The sequence below is a fragment of the Nipponia nippon genome, unplaced genomic scaffold (assembly GCF_047370975.1).
Source record: "Nipponia nippon isolate SJK-2023a ecotype South Korea unplaced genomic scaffold, ASM4737097v1 scaffold_4, whole genome shotgun sequence".
NCBI classification, from domain to species: Eukaryota; Metazoa; Chordata; class Aves; order Pelecaniformes; family Threskiornithidae; genus Nipponia; species Nipponia nippon.
The window spans coordinates 54,091,748-54,112,024 of NW_028262358.1; the positions used below are offsets into that span (position 1 = coordinate 54,091,748).

The 20,277-nt window shown below is 38.5% G+C and overlaps 1 protein-coding gene and 1 long non-coding RNA gene across 5 annotated transcripts in view; both read left to right on the plus strand.

Moving 5' to 3' along the window:
• Positions 1–20,277, plus strand: part of SASH1 (SAM and SH3 domain containing 1) — a 567,590-nt gene that overhangs the window by 11,426 nt on the left and 535,887 nt on the right. The window lies entirely within an intron of this gene.
• LOC148053307 (uncharacterized) lies at positions 389–20,276 on the plus strand. Its single transcript, XR_015708574.1, has 4 exons — positions 389–435; positions 2,249–2,301; positions 18,060–18,161; positions 18,252–20,276. It is a non-coding gene; the product is annotated as an uncharacterized LOC148053307 (long non-coding RNA).

Below are 20,277 nucleotides of genomic sequence, written 5' to 3' on the forward strand. Positions count from 1 at the left end.
CCCCCCAACGTCACTTATTTTGTATCTCTGTAAGAAGTAAGATTAATATCCCTAGCAAAGGTTATGGCAAAATTCTAAAAAGTTGACTTTATTTCCCAGCTTTGTGGTCTAGAAACTCAGTGTTTGAAGCAGTATTGAAAAATTCCCCTTTCAGTAGTTCTTTGGGTCCTGATGCAATTATCCCCCAGGAAAAGGATTTTTTTATTTTTGACGAAAGGCGTGCATGTGCTGCGTAGGGAAGGGAAGGGAACTAACTTAATTGCTATCAGGTAGCAATGGAAATCAGCTGAGCCAGGCTTGCTCCTGGGTCCTCCCAGGCTAATGACCTCAGTGCTCATTTACTTCTATAAGTATGAGTAGCACTATGTAGGATTGAACTAGTTTGGGATATTTTTCCAATGAAGTTTAGATAATTTGCAATGCCACTTGTCATAGGTAAGTTTTATGCATATCAATGAAAGCAGAGATTATTGTAATGAGAGGTAGTCTGAATTCCTTGTGGAAATTGGCTTGTGCTGATACTGTAGCAAGTATGTGATAGTGTGGGTGCTGTGCATTTTATAAAATATTGTATCACTTACAAAATTGGGTGGTTTTCATATGAGCCTTCAGTAGCGGGTATTAATTCACCTATATAGGAAGTGCAAAGGACTGAGGTGTTTCCCTAAGGAATTATTTCATCTTAGAGGTGGGAACTTACTTAAAAGAGAATTTATATTCTAAACTTAAGTATATTAAAAAGACCTGCTCATGCAACCACTGGATTCATTAAATCAATTCCTATGGTGCCTAACAGGAAATAAGCCATTGCAGTATATCCTTCCTCTGTATGCGTGATGGTTTTGGTTTTGCAAGGAGCACAGATTTGTCCAGGAGAACTAATTGTTTTCATAGAACTTGTTTTATAGATCTTTCAGTGGCTGAAATCGATGTAATAGTTAATAGTATTGATCTAGATTTGGAAAATAAGGCAGAAATTCCTTTGTGCTGAGCACACTTCTTCCTGCAGGGGTAAGGAAATGCGCATCATCTTAGCTTCATACTTACAATGAATATGAATTCAATTCAAGGTGAAGGTAGTGAAGGAATTTCAAGTTTATTCTCCTTTTCTTCTCCTTGCCTTTCTTGTCATATTTACCATGGAAAAATGTCTTTCTCTAATTTGAATTTGCTAAGTAGTTGGACAAAAGCAATTTCATCCTTTTCCTTAGCACATTCTAACTTAATCTTCCTTTTTTTTGTTGTTTTCCCTGATAGTTTGTGCAGTATGCATATATACTTCATAGTTTTCAGTTCCTAAGTGCCTAATTTTCAAGATACGCTATTTTTAACTGAAGTGGTAGCATTGTTTTGCCTTCAAGTTAAACATGGTGTGCCAGGGGAAGTTTAGGTTGGATATTAGGAAAAACTTCTTCACTGGAAAGGTAGTCAGGCAGTGGCACAGGCTGCCCAGGGAAGTGGTTGAGTCTCCATCCCTGGAGGTATTTAAAAGATGGGTAGGCATGGTGCTTGAGGACATGGTTTAGTGGCGGACTTGGCAGTGATAGGTTAACGGTTGGACTTGATCTTAAGGGTCTTTTCCAACCTTAATGATTCTATGGTATTTAAATTCTGTTATGAACTTTTAGAGGTGATGTCATAAGAATGACTTTCAGAATGATTCAGGTGTCTTCCTTGCTTCTTTAGACAGTCCCTCACAGAACTTATCTTGGCTCTTTAGTAGTACAAGCTTGCTTTTATTTTTTAATTTTCTGCTGCCTTTCCCCGCCCCCTTCCCCTTCCTTCCTATTTGCTGATACATTGTTTTACTTCTCTGGCTCCTGCTGACAAAAGATTAAAAAATTCTATTCTAAATGGCATTGCTTTTGACCAGTCCTTCTTTATTTTAGTGTGGGTTTGTCTTGCGAAGTGTTGCATTTACAGAAAAAAAACCCAAAACAACCCAAACAAACAAAAGCAAAACAAAAACAACAACAAAAAACCCCAAACAAACAAAAAAACAAAACAAAAAAACCAAACCACCAAACTTCTCTGTAGACTTTTAAAGGTAGTTACCTGAATAGTAGTTGTCTATTAGTGTTTATGTATATCACACAGACAAAGAATAATATACTAACAGAGCAATATTTACAGTTTTTATATTGCATGGTTTTAGGGGCATGCATGAATATTTAGGTTTTAGGGACTTTGTAATGCTTTTTAAACAGACTACAGCACTGAATTTTTGTCTTTGTGTACTTTCCTGCAGTCTGTTTGCTAGCTGCCTGAAAGTGAGATGTGCAGAATATGTAACTGAAACAGGTACGTTGGTAGGTAAATAGCTCTTTGATATTTTGATATAAGAGGAAACTTCTGCAGTTTAAGCAGCAAGTGTTATCAGTTACCTTTTCTATAGCAGGATTTTCAAAAGTAAAAGTGTGTTTACAATAGATTCTGGCAGGTATGTAGGCTCTGACCCTGTTACCCCCTTCATGAAAGTCGGTGGAAATTTTTGCTGTTGATTTTGTTGGGAACAGACTGAGGTTTTTGCAGAGGACCTACAATTCTGCTTTCAAAGTACTAAATTAAAAAAATGTAACCATTATGGTTTCTGGTTGAAACCTTGCCTTGATCTAAATGGCTTTTTAGACATATTTTTATTAGCTGCTATTTTCATGAACTGGTAACAGTCCTTTCTCTTTGGAACGAGCTGCTGAGATTATGGGTGCTGCCTCACTCCCCCCCCCCATTACTGTTGCCATCTACATACCATTAAATTTATCTGTACCTCTTTTCTCTCTTAGTTTTTTTTTCTTGCTTTCCTCTTATCCCTCCCCGCCCTTTTCGTTTTCAGTTTAGAGGCTTGTGAAGTAAGCCTTAGCCTGTCAGTGTGGTGAAATTCTGGATGGTTTTCCATTTTTCAGCTAGAAGTAAGGGAATAGAAAACATAATCACTAAGAAGGAGATGCTTTTTGGTACATGCGAAATATTTAGAAGGCAAGAAATGAAAGAAGTTGTTAACTGTGCTATAACTATTTCTTGATGTTGGATAGCCCTTTCAAAAGGATTTTTAGCCTATTTAAGAAGAGTAATCCTATACGTTAATTGTTGGTGCTTTACTGGGCTTAAACTGCCTGGGAGGAGCTAAACTTGGAAAGGAGGTAAGAGCTGTAGTAAAGAAATCTCATGAGCAGCCAAGTTGAGAAAAAGGTTTTTTAGACTGACAGTTTGTATCCCGTTGTTCTGGAACTATATGCCCCAAGGAGGAGATCACTCTGGTGAAATGGTGGGATTTGTTTGGAGATGGGTAGATTGGTTTTACTTATGTGTTCGGTCAAATTTCCACCTTTCAGATTGGCAGACGTTGTAACTGATTTCCTGTTCTTTTTTTTTTTTTTTAATTTAAAGTGATGTGTTCAGAGGAGTTGCTGGCCGTCTACCCACACGCTTCCTCCCTTTTTCTTCAGAATCTCTGGTTTCTGCTCCCTTTCCTGATAAACACACACATTTTTAGACCCTGTAAGCTCATTGCTTGTGACTATGTAGACCAGTTTATGTCAGCCTGGAATTGAAAAAAAGGCATAAAAAGGTATGCAAATAATACTCTAGGGCTGTTTTCTTTCTATATTCCCAAAACTGTGTGTAAAGAATACTTAAACCTTGGTTTTCCAAATACTGTCAGTGTTTTTTAAATACAAGTAAAAGTTGGAAGAGAAAAGCATTATTATTTTTTTCATAGGTTCATGTTTAAATCACAGCTCTGGATGTTGTTTAGACAGCTTGCAGCTGAAGAACATCTTTAGAAAAAGACTCCTGCAGTTTTATGCAAGCTGATTTTCCACTGTACAAATAAGTGGTAGTGCTGCATGGAACTGAACCAACTGCATCTCCCTAAAGAGCAGAAAAAGCAGTGAAATTGGTGCAGCACTTTTCCATGTGTTCCCCTTCAATGTATTTAAGGTTTGACTAAATGGAGATTGCCAAAGTTGTAGAAATAATTTGTTTATGTGACATCAGATCCACACTGGGGTTTAAGTGTCCTTCTGTTGTTTGGCTAATTGATAGTACCAACACTTAGTAATTTTTGCGATTTAAATACTGGTCCAATACATCTGAATAGAGGTGACATAGTGGCAAGTGCTTTCCTCAAATGTGAGCTGGATTTTGAAACTAGTGATTCACAAGCAGTTATCTAACTTTAGAGAGGTTGCATTACAGGTGATCTTAATCTTGGCTATTAATCTTTTTACAATGCTAAGCTGTCTTTGCCATTAGAATTTTTTCCTAGTATCTTACCTAAATCTTCCATGCAACAATTTTACCTTGTTACTTCTTGCCATATCTGCCAGAGGTGTGGAGAATAGAGGTTTTTTCTTTTCCTCTGGCAGCAAGCTTTAGCTACCTGAGGGTACTACTAAGTCCTACCTAAAGGTCTCTGCTAAAATAAAGATGGTTCATTAATCCTCCTTTTAGATTACACTTTCTAGACCAATTCTCATTCTTTGAAGTTGGTCCCTTCTGTACTCTCTCCCTCATTGGTCTGAAGGGGTCTGGACATGGTATCCCAATGGGGGCTTTGCTGGTGTTGGGCAGAACATAGGTTACTCTGTCTTTGCAGTTTATAATTTGGTTCATTTACCCCCATATAGCTGTTACCCTTTTTGAAATGTTATGATATTGCTGGCTTGTGCCGTGGATCCACAGGAGGCCCCGAGACCTTTAGGTAGCAGGGCGAGCCATTTCTTTCACATTATTGGTGTATGTAATGATTCATTGTCAGGTGTGCTTTCTTGCTGTTGTTCCTGATGAATAACATCCCTGCATTTACCAGGCTCTTCCTCCAGTTTAAGGCTACTTTGAAGTCTAAGCCTGGCCTCCTGTGCACTTACACTCCAACCAATTGAATGTGACCTGGTGATATAAAAAAGCATTCTCTATTTCATCATCCAAATTAGTACTAAAATAATGATTATTGCTGTACTCCCTGCAAAACTTCCCTTTATACCTCTTCAAATTTTGGCATACATAGTTTGTAAACATGGTTTTCCTTGTATTTTGTCCTCACTTACTATTTTCATTTAGGCTGTGCTTCCCTAGTTTGCAAATACAAATGTCTTGTGAAACAGTATCAAAAGACATAATAAAGTCAAGATTTTTGGCATCTACTTATTTCCTTTATGCTGGGAGGCTTGTTGTCTGGTGTACAAAGAGATTGGGTTGATTGGACATAATTAGTTCTTAACAAGTCTATGTTGACTGTTAAACATCCTGTCACTTTTTGATTCATGAAACAAAAGCATTTTTATGTGGGAGGATCAATAAGGTTTTCCCTATACAGCATAATAATCTTGTTCCAACAAATACAGGTTTGTTTCATCCTTCTGTTACCCATACCTGAAAAGTAACTGCTCCTGGTCACTGCTGTACCACCAGTTTTGGGAGATGGTAGCCTGCTTTCTTGGTACACAGCAGACCATCTCCTTGCACACAGTCCATTTCCTCCCCCCCCGTGCTACCACTCTAGTTGTGATCATAAACCTAACCTAGTAGGTGAACTCCTTTGTAGAGCTTTTTGCCCCTACATACATGGTGTCTGTCAAGTGCAGACACCTATGTGTCCTCTGCATTTCAGCTCCTGCTAGTTTTCTAGTGGGTAGAGGGAACTGCGGATGAGACTGTGCTGCACTTTAGCACTTTGTGCCTGAGGAGAGTTTGTCTGCAGGCACTACAGGAATGTGCACGTGCACAAGCGGGGTCTGCCAAGGAAGGCCTTGAGACACTGACATAAATTGTCTCCTGGGGAGTGCTGTGTGCATTTTGGCCACTGCCAAGGATCTGGTCTGATGCATACTGAATGCTGTGTGGCATTCTGTTGTTCAGGATGCAGACGAAGAAAACAATAATGTGCCTGGGTCACACATGAATCATGATTACATTTCTGATCCCTCAGACATATCTTTATTCTGTGTTAGTCTGAGTCAAAAGTATAAACTGCAGGAAACACTTTTCCTACTAGGCATGTCATGTAAAAATAAATGTGTTTGTTCTGTGTCTCCCTGCAGGCATACTGACCCGATTCAGGGTCACTAAGGGTAGGACTAATGTGGTTTTTAATCGCAGGCCTTTGGGATTTTACTGTGTACTTGCAAGTATCTCTCTCTCTCTCTGGATAACCTGGTGGATTAGCTCTTCTCAAGGAGTGTCTGCTATTCTACATCTTTCCTCTTGCATCAACACCTCAAAGTTTCATGGACTTTTTGTAGGTCTGGCAATGGTCAGATAAGTATCCTGCAGTTTGTTTGTGGTTTTGGGGTTTGGGGTTTTTTCGGTTTGTTGTTTTGTTTGTTTGGTTTTTTTTTGTTGGTAGAGAGGGTAGACTAAAAACCAAACAAACTAAACCAAAAACCAGTTCATTAGTTTGCTCTAGTTTGCAAAACATGCCAGGCACAAAGGTCCCAGAGTAGCCTGCTGTACAAGTATGAGCAATTGAATGGGTGATACAGGAGCAGACTTACAGGGCATACCACAACTTCCCTTCATTCTGCTCAGAGAAAAGGTGCCTTCTCCTTTCTCTCCCCATTGTGCTTCTTGCTGTTGTTTTGCCAGAAAGTTATCATTCATGCTTCTAATCCCTAGGATCTTCATCCCTTTTTAAATCCACTTAACCTGTCCCTTATGTGGGAGAGTCCCAGCAGGATTATTGTCAATCTCTTCTTCTGTCAACAAGTAGTCCAGTAATGAAATCTCTGATACCATTACCCTGAAGAAGGGCTCTTTCTCTATTAATTGCACTGCATGATGGCTATACATTGTGAGGATCTGCCTGCTGTGATGTTGCAAAAGGCAGAAGCAAGAGCAGTTGACTGTCACACCTTAAGCATTTGTCCTAACAAGAAGAAATCCTTTCCTGACCCTAAAACAAGTGCTCAGTCGTATGCACAGCATCCTGAAACAGAGCACAGTAATGTAACTGTGGGGAGGGATGTGCTGCTGAAAGGAATCAAGTTCATGGAAAAGCCCTAGAGAGTTCAAATGCCCAGGCAAGAGCAAACCAGAGCCAAGTGACTCTGTATTGATACCGGGGATTGCCCCGACCCAGGTGCAGGACCTTGCACTTGTCCTTGTTGAACCTCATGAGGTTCACACAGGCCCATTTCTCCAGCTTGTCCAGGTCCCTCTGGATGGCATCCTGTTCCTCAGGTGTGAGGAACACCACTCAGCTTGGCGCCATCTGCAGACTTGCGGAGAGTGCACTTGATCCTGCTGTCTATGTCATTGCTGAAGATACTGAACAGCACTGGCCCCAGTAGGGACGCCTGAGGGACACCACTCATCACTGATCTCCGCCTGGACATCAAGCCATTTAGCAGGGCCAATAGTGACAGGACAAGGGGTAATGGTTTAAAACTAAAGGAGGGTAGATTCAGACTAGATATAAGGAAGAAATTTTTTACAATGAGGGTGGTGAAACACTGGAACGGGTTGCCCAGAGAGGTGGTAGATGCCCCATCCTTGGAAACATTCAAGGACAGGCTGGATGGGGCTCTGAGCAACCTGATCTAGTTGTAGATGTCCCTGACAATTGCAGGAGGGTTGGACTAGATGACCTTTAAAGGTCCCTTCCGTCCCAAAGCATTCTATGACTCCTGTGTTTCTTCAAGCCTTAGCAATGGAAGGGGTAAATGAGGAAAAGCAGCATCTGCATCCCCATGTCTGCTTCTCTCTAGTGCTGTTTATCTTACTCCTTACTTGTCTAATCAGCAGATCTTCCGGTTAATGCAGTGGGAACTAATTTAGTGTCTTTAAGTGTTGTCTGCATTATTTTTCTAATGGACCAAATATGTTTTGATTCACAACTGCTGATCTTAATATGACGGGGGCAAGCTCCAGCATACTGGAGATTATACTTAATTACTGAACCACACATTCGTCTACATGTACTTATGTGAAGTTTGGCATTTTCAACAGTTTGTTTTTAAATAGCTGAAAATATTCTTAAATAATGCTGATGTTACCCACTTTAAGCATGCTGTTCCTGAAAATGAACAGTTCAATATATTGCTTTTAGGGGAAATATTTTGCATGGCTGCTCCTAGCCTGGAGCTTTGGGAAAATTAGGAAATAATTTAGGGGAAGTTAAAATCAGTGAAAAAGGACTTTGAGATTAAAGAATGCTTCTTCAACCATGACTGTGGCTCATGATAGGATGTTATAATCTGGTCATGTAGAAATTTTTGTGTTAAAGTTGAGAGGAGAGGGAGGACGAAGTATACTTTTTACCTTGTTCTGTTCAAGTTCTGTCCCTGGAGGTTCTGCAGGATGGATCTGCAAATTGTCCTGATTTTGGTTTTTTAGTGTCTTTAATTTAAGAAAACCCCAGCAGAATGAAAAACAATTGTTACCTACACAAAAATAAACTTTGGTGACCAGTGGAAGCAGACAATGACATCGGTATGTAGGTGTGGAAGAATCTTTCTGATTTAGGAAACTGGTTTATTCCTGTCATTCATCCTAATAAAAGCACTTCCAGATCCTCAAAACTGTTGGGGTTTTTTTGCTTTCTTTTTTTTTTAAATAAGAACTGTCTGCTAATTTCCAACCTGCATTTATTAGTAATTCGTTATTCCTTTTTTTTTAAATTAGTGATGACTTAGTTTAAGTAGGTTACAGTGTAAAAAGAACAACATGGTGCCCCTCCACCTGTGCGTAGTCTCCAATATGGGTGTGTCTCCAATATGGGTGTGTCTCCAATATGGGTGTGTCTCCAATATGGGTGTGTCTCCAATATGGGTGTGTCTCCAATATGGGTGTGTCTCCTTGCATGTAGAGATTAATTGTACCCACACAGTAGTTCCCATTCAAGGAATACCCCAGATTCACCAGCATGATGAGAGCAGTCATCTCTCTTCTATGTCTCCATTCTGATAGCTCAAACAAGGAAAGCTCTTCCAGTCTCTCCTTGTAATTTGGGCTGTCCAAATCCTGGTATCCCTTTCCTACACCCATCTAAGTTTTTATTACTCTTTTTTTGAATGTGGGTTTACTCCAGATGAATTTTTATTCTAGTATTCTGAGATGTCTAGTCAGCATACACTTTCATATATCTAGAAACATTAACGCCTTTTCCTTTTATGAGTTATTTAATTTTTCTGATTTCCTTTCCACCCCTTCTAGAAAACATGTATTTCTAGAAGCCAATTTTCTTTTTATTAGCAAAGAAATGCAATAGATTGCCCAAGTAGTGTGTGGGCACTTAAAAAAAAAATTCCTAGACAGTGTTTTACTACTCTGTGGAATGTTCTTGGGTGGTGGTGTTGGTGGTAAGTCATACCAGGTGTTATAAGCTGTGTCTTGAAGCTTGTAATTACAGGTCCAAACTACTTGTATACCACTGCTGGCCTTTTCAGTTTTTATTTATAACACTTAGAACAGATTTTTTTAAATTTTGTGATTTTGATGGCCCAATGTATTATACAAACAAGCAGGAGTGCCAAATTTGATCCTCAACACTTTAAAAATATTTTGTTAAATACTCCAAAGCAACTACTGCTGTCCCTGCCACTACCACTCTGTTAGATCAAGTAAATGTTTTTAAAGTTAATTCTGCAGGGCTGCAATTCTTGGCAATAAAATAATCTTGAACACTAGTAAGGGAATTTATGGATTTCAATTATAGCTTGTAGTCTATCATAAGTCTAGTTTTATACCCTGTGCAGTTCAGTGTTTTGGATTTTTAATGGGTATAGAGCAGTAATCATAAAAGTGATTCAAAATGCACCCAGTAATTACGGAGATTTGCTGTTGCTTTTGCATTAAAAATGATGATGATTTACAATCAACAAAATTGCAGTCTGTGGTTTTACTTCAGATACTCATGCTATTACACTGCTTATTAGTTATGGTCAGTGATTTAGAGCTTGAGCTACATGTTAGAAAGCTGTAAAATTATTTATTCTTTAATAGATGATAACAGTAAATTTAAAACAGACGTTATATTAATTATAATCTTGTACAGTAAAGAATACATATGTAACCCTTTGTATCTTCTTTTGTTGCTGGAAATTAATTACAACTAAAATGAAGTAGTTGTACTACAACAGCCAGAGTCACATATTTTTTTTCCTCTTAGTTTCGATTACAGTCCAAGAATTTTAAGGTTAGCTGCCAGACTCATTTCTGTCTAGCAAGTAATGTAAATAAGTCCTTTTCTTCACCCCTTCCCATACTCCAAATGCATATCTAGGTCTATATGAATTAATTAAAAGGTAGCTAATATACTGTAATTGTGAACATTTAAAATCATATAGAAAGAAGGATGACATATTTTACCTGCAAATTATTTTTAAGTACCTTTGGAATAAGGTAAGAATACAGAGGCTTTTTGCTCATACTTCTTCTTGTCCATTTTCTTCCTTTCCTGAATATTTCCTCTTTACTGATACCTTCATGCATCAAAACTCAAGGAGAACAGATTACCACCTTTAAGAAGTATTATTTCTGAATTGGGCTTTGCATTTGGGAACCATAAAAGTTAAAGCTATTTTAACAATAATGTGTTTCTTTAGAATGTTCTTGAGCGTTAGCATAAACAGCACTTTTCCCTTCTTATTAAACCTGGATTTTAACTAAGATAAGATAGTGATCAGGTACATTAGCAGTCAAGTCACGATGTAGAACATACTTGCATAGTTACTGATTATACAGCTGTTTGTTAGAAATACTGACAGGAAAACTCAAAACTAGAGAAGTTTCTGAACTGTTGGATGACAGTGGTTTGTTTCTACAAGCTCTCGTGAAACGACTGTTCCAGTTATTTTTGATCAATAGTGTTACTAGAATAAACTTAACAATACTCTATTTTAGCTTGTGTTTTATGTGGAGCCCATAGTTGACTGAAGTTTTAATCTTACTGTGTGCAAAATATCTTAAGTGCTGGCCTTGGGAAATTCTCCTTGTCAAAATTCTTCATTTGAGTTTTGAAATGCAGCAGAGACCACCTTGGTACTAGTTGCTCTAGAGTTTGCATACTCTGGCAGATTCTTTCCACCTTAGCACCTTGTTTAGGTGGTTAAGATAGAATGAGACGGGGTGTACCGGAAAATTAGAATAGCAAGATTTTATCTTTATTTTATCATGGTTAAAGACTTAAGCATTTGTAAATGCAAGTAGGAGAGATGAAACCTGTACTTTCACTGTGTTAGCTGAAACAGTCTGAATCAGAATTAGGCCCTTATTTTACAAGCAGTTTAAACTGCTTGTGTTGATTTTTAAAAAAATAAAGCCTTTCTTGGGCAGTTGATTTTAAGTCTGTGCTACCTTCCTCTCTTGTACGAGCACACACACAAAAACCTCCTCTTGGTGTGAGAAGGATTAGTTTTGACTTGGATTACTCCTATGGTATGCACAAGTCCATGGTCATGCAAAGACGGGTGGCATAAGGAGCATTAGGAGATGGAGTAGAAGCAGAGATGAGGATGTGAGGGATGGGGGGAATTTATGAATGCTTCTTCAGAGTCAGGGTTTGCCTCTGCCTCCTTAAAATGTGACCCTCCATCCTGTGCGCCGTAGATTCATGTTTTGTGAGCAGAATTATTTCAGCCCAATATTAACTGGAAGGGGTAGTGAGTGATGGATGAGTGGCAAACAGCCCTGACAGAGTCCTTTGCTCAAACTAGCTTTTCTTCCATTTGTCAAGAGAGTCCAAGTCTTCCTGTTTCAAAATAGCTATGGATTTGCAGAAACAAAACTGATGGGCAGAGTTTATTCTTTGTCTATTTGTATAGTGGATTGTGCCGAACGGGTTAATACTTGCTGCTAATAATTCAGTGGTTTCTCTGTTTAGACTCTTTTCCATGTAATACAGGAAGGACAAAAAGTAAGACCTTAAGTTCCCAATAAGTCTGTAAAGCACGAACATCTGCTGGAGTCATGAAGTGTGTATTGACTGTGTTTGGTAACAGGGCAAAGGCAGCTGATCGTGACCGTCCTTCTCTTAATTACTTTGTCAAATGTCACTACAGTCCCATGTAGGGAAAACAGGTATTTCCTTAATGACAAGGAAATAAGATAAACAGCAAGCAAAAATGGGATAGGCTGCTGGTATGCTGCTGCTCTTAGTTTTATTTAATCATAACTGTCATTTGTTATGTTGAATTATTTCTTGCTAAGATCTCAGTACCTTTTTTCTACCAAAATACATGGTCTCAAGTTCTAGTTTAAAGGCTGTTGGCCTTTCATCCTTCTAGTAATTACCTGAAGTGAATATAGGTCAGAGTTTCAGTTTAGATGTTCCTTCTGCCACTTTTATTTTCTCTAGCCTTGTGCTCATCCACCCTAATATTGATATTATTTTTTTTAATGTTGTCTTAATGAGTGCTTTTATGCAGCAAGATGAGGAAGAGATATACTTTGCACTTTTGAATGGCTTACCAAAATGTAAAATGGACAGACTTCAAATGAATCTATTACTTGAAGATCAGCCTAGCAATAGAAATTATATTTGAGGCCTTTGGACCTTCAAGGGACAGTAGTAATCCATAGCTAATCTATGTTAGTAAAATCAAAGACGTGCTAATACCTTTTTAACACTGAAATATTTATAATATTCTACTCCAAAAGGGATTGAATATGTAAGCCAAAATATATTATATCATGCTAATTCCATATTGATCATTTAGCTTGTGAAGCTTGAATAAGGCATTTGTGGTCTGTAAGGCAAAACAGACCCACGACTGTAACAAACACGACCTCTGACTGCATGAAGGGAAAATCAGACTTTTTTTAGATTAAAGCTAGCTAGATGATAGTAGTAATATCACAGTTTAGACTTCAGTGTCGACTGAAATTCTGCTGGGAATTTTCTGGACAGCAAGACATATGCACTAGGTACATGTGCAAGTTACACTTTCGCTGTCCTGGAGCTGAGCTTGGTCTTTTCGATTCGTTAAGTACTGTTGAGTCCCCTGAGCATTTCTCTCTGTGGGAGTGAAAGACAGAAACAGTTTCCTGTGCAAAACAACCCACTACAGCTGTTTGTTAACACTATAAAAGTGACTGTTTGCCTTCAGTCATGCTAAATTATGCTAGCCTTTTAAGATGAAATATTCTGAAACCAGCTGCATTTACATGCATTATCTGAAGTTGCCTAATTAGTTTAATTAATTAGCATAATTAGCTAAAGCTTCATTGTTCTGCCGAGTTAGACTGCTGGGTAAGCCTTTGGGCTCAGAAAGGGTATTTGAAGTACCTGGGCTAAGCTAGCATAGACAGGGAGGAACTGACTATTTGTTTATTAATCTCAGAAGTAATAAAACATGACATGGAATTTATTGAAGGTACTGGTGGGGTTAGTCTTTGTGTATAAAGAAGATCTTTAAGTTTGCTAGGATGTAGAGACTTCTCATGTGAAGACTTACATGAACTTTATTTGTGCAGATTTTCTTGTAGCAAATATAAAACACAAGTTTGAGATATGTTACAGTGGCTGCATATGAGACGAGCGTAACTTGTGATAGTTTACTATAACCTGTCAGCAAACGTTCCAGTCGCTTGTATCAACTTTTTAGGTCATAAATTCCATATAGGCTGCTTGGGAGCTTTGTTAGGTACCTGCAAACGGCAGTCAGGGCACTGAGAAGCACCAGCAGTGGAAGCTGCCGTGTTCACTGCTGTTTCAGATGTCTGGGCACACTTGGTTTGCTGATAGCAGAACAGCATCTCTCTGATGTCTGAGAGCAACACACCTGAAGCAGTCGGAGTGCTTTAGTACTCTGCTCTCCACACCCGCAGCCTGAGACCGTGCTGGCCTCTGTGCCATTTCACAGCAAGTACACGTGCAAAACAGGTAGGCAGCGGGCTGCCGTGACCATGTGTGAGTGCATGCTAACTCTCAGACTGTCTGTGGGATTGGTGCTTTTTTCTAGGTTGGCTGGCTTCTGGAGAGGTGTAGGTGTATTCTGTCTGTGTGCCTGTATGACTGACAGTATAAAGGATTGGGTTTTTTTGCTTGACTGCTCACAAAACTTGAGGGGCAGGATTCGTCCCTGATGTAGCGTACAAAACTTTTGTGGAGCCACTATAGAGTTGAATCTGGTATGTTTTGGTTTGTGTCTTTTCAAATGAAAACAGTAGTAGCAGGATGAACAATATTTAGTAAAACAAATGTAGATTTATACTTCAGACACTGTAAATTTTAAGGCATGATGTTTGGTAAATAATACTGTCACAAGATAGATTTATGGGGACTTCAGGAAAATTGAAGCACTGCATTATTTGCCTGTGGGCTAATTCTTTAATTATTCTGGATAAAGTCACAGAACTGCATCACAGCCATCCCTTCTTCTGTTCCTTATTGAATCAGAATTTTCATGTCTTTGTCCTAGAATGACTGCTGTAAAATATATTAGTCCTTTTATATTAATTTGTAATGATCTGTGGAAGTGTGAGAAAGAAGATGGCTCACGCCAGTCTCTTTCCCTCTTACTGGTTTCCCTCTTAATACATTGCAAATGTTTGAACTTCTATTGTATGTGTTCCGGTAAGTGTGCGATGCCAAATCATGCAGAAGCATTACACCAGCGACTGATTTTTGAGGCTTGTATGACAAAGGTATGATAGGGAAGTAAGAAATTATGGCAAAGTTATACTTTTGTTTATTTACAAACAAGTTTTTTAAAATTATTAAAATAGGGAAATTGAGCAATAAAGAGTACATGTATGAAGTGGCAGCAGTTGGTATGAACTTACATAATTTCAAGTGTGAAATTGAAATTGTCTTGTGATCATAATGAATGTCTATGTCATTAATATCTGGTGTATTGGTTCCTACAGCAGTAGTGCTGTACCTCGTCTGTAAAGTAATATGTAGTAGACACTATTTCAGTGATTAGCCTAAAAATAATTTTAAAAGGTGCAATTTTAGAGCCTTGGTTGGAACCGTAGACACTTCTGACTGATCAGTCCTACGACACATTCAGTATGGAAGCTCAGCATGAACATATTATTCATTCAAAATCTTGCCTCTTGTAAAGAAGTGGAAATGTTATTTTACTGTGTGAGCATTTCCTTCACCAGCACCACTTGTTTCAGAAAACCTTGCAGATAAATGATGAGTGTATACTAGGGGCCATATGGGTGGAGAAGAAGTGTTGAAAGCCAGAGTAATTTATTACAATCAGCTTGTTCCTGGAACAGGTGAGGTAAATCATTAGTTGCCAAGGACATCTCATGAGGGTGCAGAGAGGCAATACATTAACTGAGGAAAAAGCAGACTGCAACTTTAATATTCTCTTGTCCTAAATATAAATAAATGAGGAAGACTGTGGTACAAACACAATACTCTGCCTCTCAAGAACTAGGGAAGCCATTGCATTGTTTTTTTTGTTGTGGCAAACGTGTATTCCTGTGAGCAGCTAAGTTTTATTTGTCCTGCTAGGTGTCACTGATACACAAATGAGCTCTTTGGAGTCTGCATTTTGTGATAATGCTCCCCTGTTTGTTCTTTAGACAGTTTTCTGCACCTGATTATAGGCCTAAAACTTCAGAAACCTGTGGCTTCCCTTGTCCAAATTTTAAAACCAGCTGCTGTTACACTTAAATTCAACCAGCTATACTGTCCAATTTTTTTTTTCTGACAGTATTCTAGTGAAGCAGGTTTTTTTGATTAAGTATATGGGATTTGATACTACAGCATTTGTGGAATGTTTCAGTTTTTCACAAGAAACAGCAACATTCATTACAGTTTAAAAAAGGCTTCAAGTGGACAATTTGGAATAGAGTACTTCATCTGGAGGTATTTAAAAGATGTGTAGATGTGGCACTTAGGGACATGGTTTAGTGGTGGACTCAGCAGTGCTAGGTTTACAGTTGGACTCTATGATCTTAGAGGTCTTTTCCAGCCTAAATGTTTCTATGATTTTATTTGAATAAGGCTGTACATCAAATGAATGTGTTGTGTTTTGGGGGTCTTTTTTGTTTTATTTTTACCCCCTATGGAAATGATGAGATTCTTTCCTGGAAAATGGAAGTGATAGTTTGTTTCCTTTGAAATAAAGAAAATTAGCAGGTGCTGATGCAAGACTTGGCAGCTAAGGAATGTGGGAGATGGAAGTAAGGAATACGATGGGGTGGAGGCCACCCAGGAGAGCCATCGCAAGTTTATTCTTTCTTCTTTTGGAAACCGAGATAGATAGAAATGTTGCAGAGTAAAAGGAATACAAAGAAGGCTGAGATGGAAGCATAGGTGAGTATAGCCATCCTGTGCCAAAGTACCAGACCTAGTGTGTGCCTGATTATGGTTGTATTTTGGGGGAGTTTGTTTCCTGTTACAAGAATTAAATAAAGCTGTGCCCTGCCACGTTAACTGATGCATCCTTGCTGCATGTTTGAACAGTGATAGCTAAATGCTGTTGGATAAGGATATTTGACTTGCTTTAGATAACTGGAGTCTTCTAAAGCATGTCTACATGCTCTGGGTGTTTGTTTCTACCCTTAAGGTTTGCATATCATTATTCCAAAATAAACTTGGGTCTTGGCATTACATGACTATTTGTCTCTCTGCTGACACCCTAAACTCCTCTTGATCATGCTTTGTTGTAACGGATTGCTTCCAGATTCTCTTCTGATCTGTGATGAAGGATAGCAGCTTTTTCTCCATTGTCTTTCTTCCTGCATACACCCTAAACCAGGTCTCTACTCCAGGTAGTACATACAGTGCATGACACAAAGTTTGCACGGAACTGGTCTCATTATGCTCATACAACTCTGAAATTAAATCAGACCTCAACTGTTGTATGGGATCTCAAATGATGCAATTTCCATCCTAATCAAATTACTCCAGTTATAGCAACATTTCAAGTTATACTGCTAACTTTGGTTTTCTTTATACCATCAAGCTGTTCAAGCTGACTTCTATAGGTGATGTGCAGAGAATCTCTACATGTTGCACCTCCTCATTTAGATTGTTTCAGGAATGAGATTCTCCCATTTTATATATGCCAATTTTGATAATGTGTTGCAGATGTTTATTATTGTTGATATCCGATGAAGGATGCAGCCCAGTCTAAGAATAGTATGTCTCTTTCTCAAGTTAGATTTCCATTTGTCTGGACAAGATGACCTTTTCTTGTTCAGGAGGCTGTTTGGCTGAGGGTCTCAGGACCTCATCTTTCCAGCCTTTGCCCTTTCTATGTAGGGTGACATATTTGAGAAGGGAGCCGACTGTTGCATCCTCCTGGCCCTCTAAGAAATCCCTGTGGAGATAAGACAGCAGAGTAATTGTATCATTAGTCTAAGAGCACTGGTATTTGAATAGCTGTGATAATCAGTTTAGTCTTTGTCATAGGAGAAGGGGGATTTTTTTCTTTCTAGCACTCTATTTTTATCATATTCTCTTTTGCCTGCTCTCCAGTTGTTTAATAAGGCACCCAGATGACTGAGTTAATAACTTGTGTCTTCCTCCTGCTCTGCATACTAATCCAGTTATTTGCAACTGCTGTGTCCAGTAGGCAGTTGTGGTTGGCTCTGGGTTTTTTCCTAAGCTGCTTGGATCTCCTCTGAACTGCTCAGCTGGTGCTTTCCTGCTGCAGTGGAAAGCAGGAAATGTAATCTCTGATTGGTGTCGAGGAGATGCAGTGTCCTGCTGAGGGCTCTGTCATCAGTCTCCCTCTGTGTCTCGAAATCAGAAGATTCTTTTCCTACTGGTAAAATATCAGTGATTGGAATGCATGTATGGCAGCGTAAAGAGGTAACATATGAAACAAGTCATCTCCTGATGATGAATTCAAAAAATATATGTCACAGATGGCAGAAGGGCTGTAACAGAGATAAATGGATGCAGTTAAATTCTATACTAAAAAAAATAAAATCTTCTCAATAGCAGACTTGGTTGAACTCCTCATTGCCATATATATGTGAAAAAGCAAGGCATTTGAGAATGAAGGTTGTTTCTTGAGTCTTAAAAAACAACACTAGGAATGCTTACTGAAGTGGACATTGCTTTTTAAAATTATTATTATTATTATTATTATTATTATTATTATTATTATTATTATTATTATTATTATTATTATTATTATTTTAAGTGTTCCAGGCTTTCTTAGAGAATTAAAAGGCACTATGGTGTTCCATCTTTAAACAACTGAAGGACAGTGATTGAAGTCCTGGAGCTGGAGTCAGGAAAACAGGTACATAAATGCAATTGAATGGGATGTTTAATATGTATTTGTGTAATGTGGGTTTATATGCATTTTTTAATTTCTTTTGCACTCCTCCAGTTCCAGGACTTCACAGAGTTAATCAGTGTGCAGAATGTATGCTGTCCTCTGCACAAGACTGTTCTGCACATCGTGTGGTCGTTTTCCGACACGAAGCAGCAGCTCTCAGAAGATAAGAAATTTTTGAGGATGGTAGAAGGAGGAATGGGAGGTTCCCAGCCTTTCATGGGAAACTTTCTGGAGAGAAATGGGTTATGTTCTGATCTTGAACTGAGTGATCAATGTGAGATGGGATCTAGTGCCATTTTAAAAAACAAAACCAAAAAAACCCTCCAAACAAAAACCCCTTCAGCATTAGTTAAAGTACAATTATTGCAGGCGAGTGTTTTATTGCAGTAAATCTTAGATAGTTCTCATATCCTTTATAGTTTAAATGTACCAAGTTCAGCCAACAGTGAGTGATTTGGGAGACTACTGCTAAAGATCTGACCTGCAAGGTAGTGGAGATTTGCTGAACTTATTACTCAATTCCTGAGTATCACCCAGGCTCCAGCGTAGCCTACAGGATGTACAACCTGAGGTGGCAGGCTGAAAAAATCTCTGTTTTGGTACTGGGTGTTGTGATATTTGTTAATGAGCATTGTCTTTGTACCAGGTTAGCACTTGCTGCCATGCTGCTTTATGAACCTGTTAAGGAGACTGTCGCTTGGACTTACCATCTGAATAGGCAAGATGAACTATGAAACAAGGAAAAAACAGTGAAGGGTAGAGCTGATGAATATCAGAACTGGGACTAGGTTTTCCAGGTTGATAACCTGTCTTCAAAGCTATGCTGACTATTGATAAAGGGAAATGGGGACCTTTCTCCTAGCTACTCCTGTCCTTGGTACAGCAGCCCTGCAGTTTTCCTCTGGGAATCTTCTTTTTGGGTGATTCTTAATGTATGAAGCCTGATGGTTTGTCATGGGATATAGTCTGCATTTGGTGATCTGGTGCTGCCGTTGTGCCAAGTGATAGAATTTTTTTTATCTTGCCTGGAGTATACAGGAATGACATAAGAATTTTCCTGTTTCCCCCTTCACGCGGGTAGCAATGATGGCTGGTGAGCTGGCCCACAACCTCCCAGTACCTATCTGCCTCTCCTTTTCATCCTGCAAACACTGTCGTTTTGCTTCATGTTTCCAACCCTCTCGATGACAAAGCTATTTTTCTCACTTAGCAAATGTAAAGTTTTTGAGTGTTACACACAATATTTTCAGTGATAGAGCAACCTGAGCATAAATAAAATAATATAATCAACAAAAATATGTTTATGTTTTCAAGTAGACAAAGACTTAGCAATGTCTCCCCAGAGATGGGAAGACAGTAGTACTGTAAAACATAATTACAAACTACTTTGCTCTGTGCTACTGTTGGCTTTTGTTTCTGATAGTGTTGGGTTTTTTAAACATTGTTGCTCAGTATCAATGGTTTCAAGTTAATGTTTAATGTTCTAGCAGTTTGGGTTTCATGGGAGTTGAGAAAGGGCCAGTTCATAGTTAATAAGTTCCTTGGTTTTCTAGCCAGTGCAGTCATATTTCTGAAGTAGAAAAATATATACAAATCTAAATTAATATTTAGTTTAGCTGAATTGAGAGACTTATTTTCTTTTTCAAGAAAGCTATAGGTGATTTTTGGAATAAATTAATCACTTTCCAACAAAATGCTTTTCTTGCAAAGTGGGAATAATTATTTTAGTAGGGTTTTGGATTTTTTTTTCATCTGTATTATCTCAGCAGTGATACTCTCAAGGCTGTGGGAATACTTTTTAATATTGCATGTAATAATTTTTTTCTTCCTTTAATCTGTAGATTCTGTAATCTCTTGACCTAGACGCCTACTTAGTGAACTGAAAAATAAAAGTACTTGATTATGTAGAGGTCTTCATCAGTAGATCTCAAGTGTTTTACAATGGAAATAAGTACCATTTGACAGGTGATGAAACTTATTAATAGTAGCAAAATAAATCACCTGAATGTGCTCATTAGATCAGTTGAAGATCTGGGAATAAAATGCAATCTTCCTGTGCCTCTCTCTTGTTTTCTTT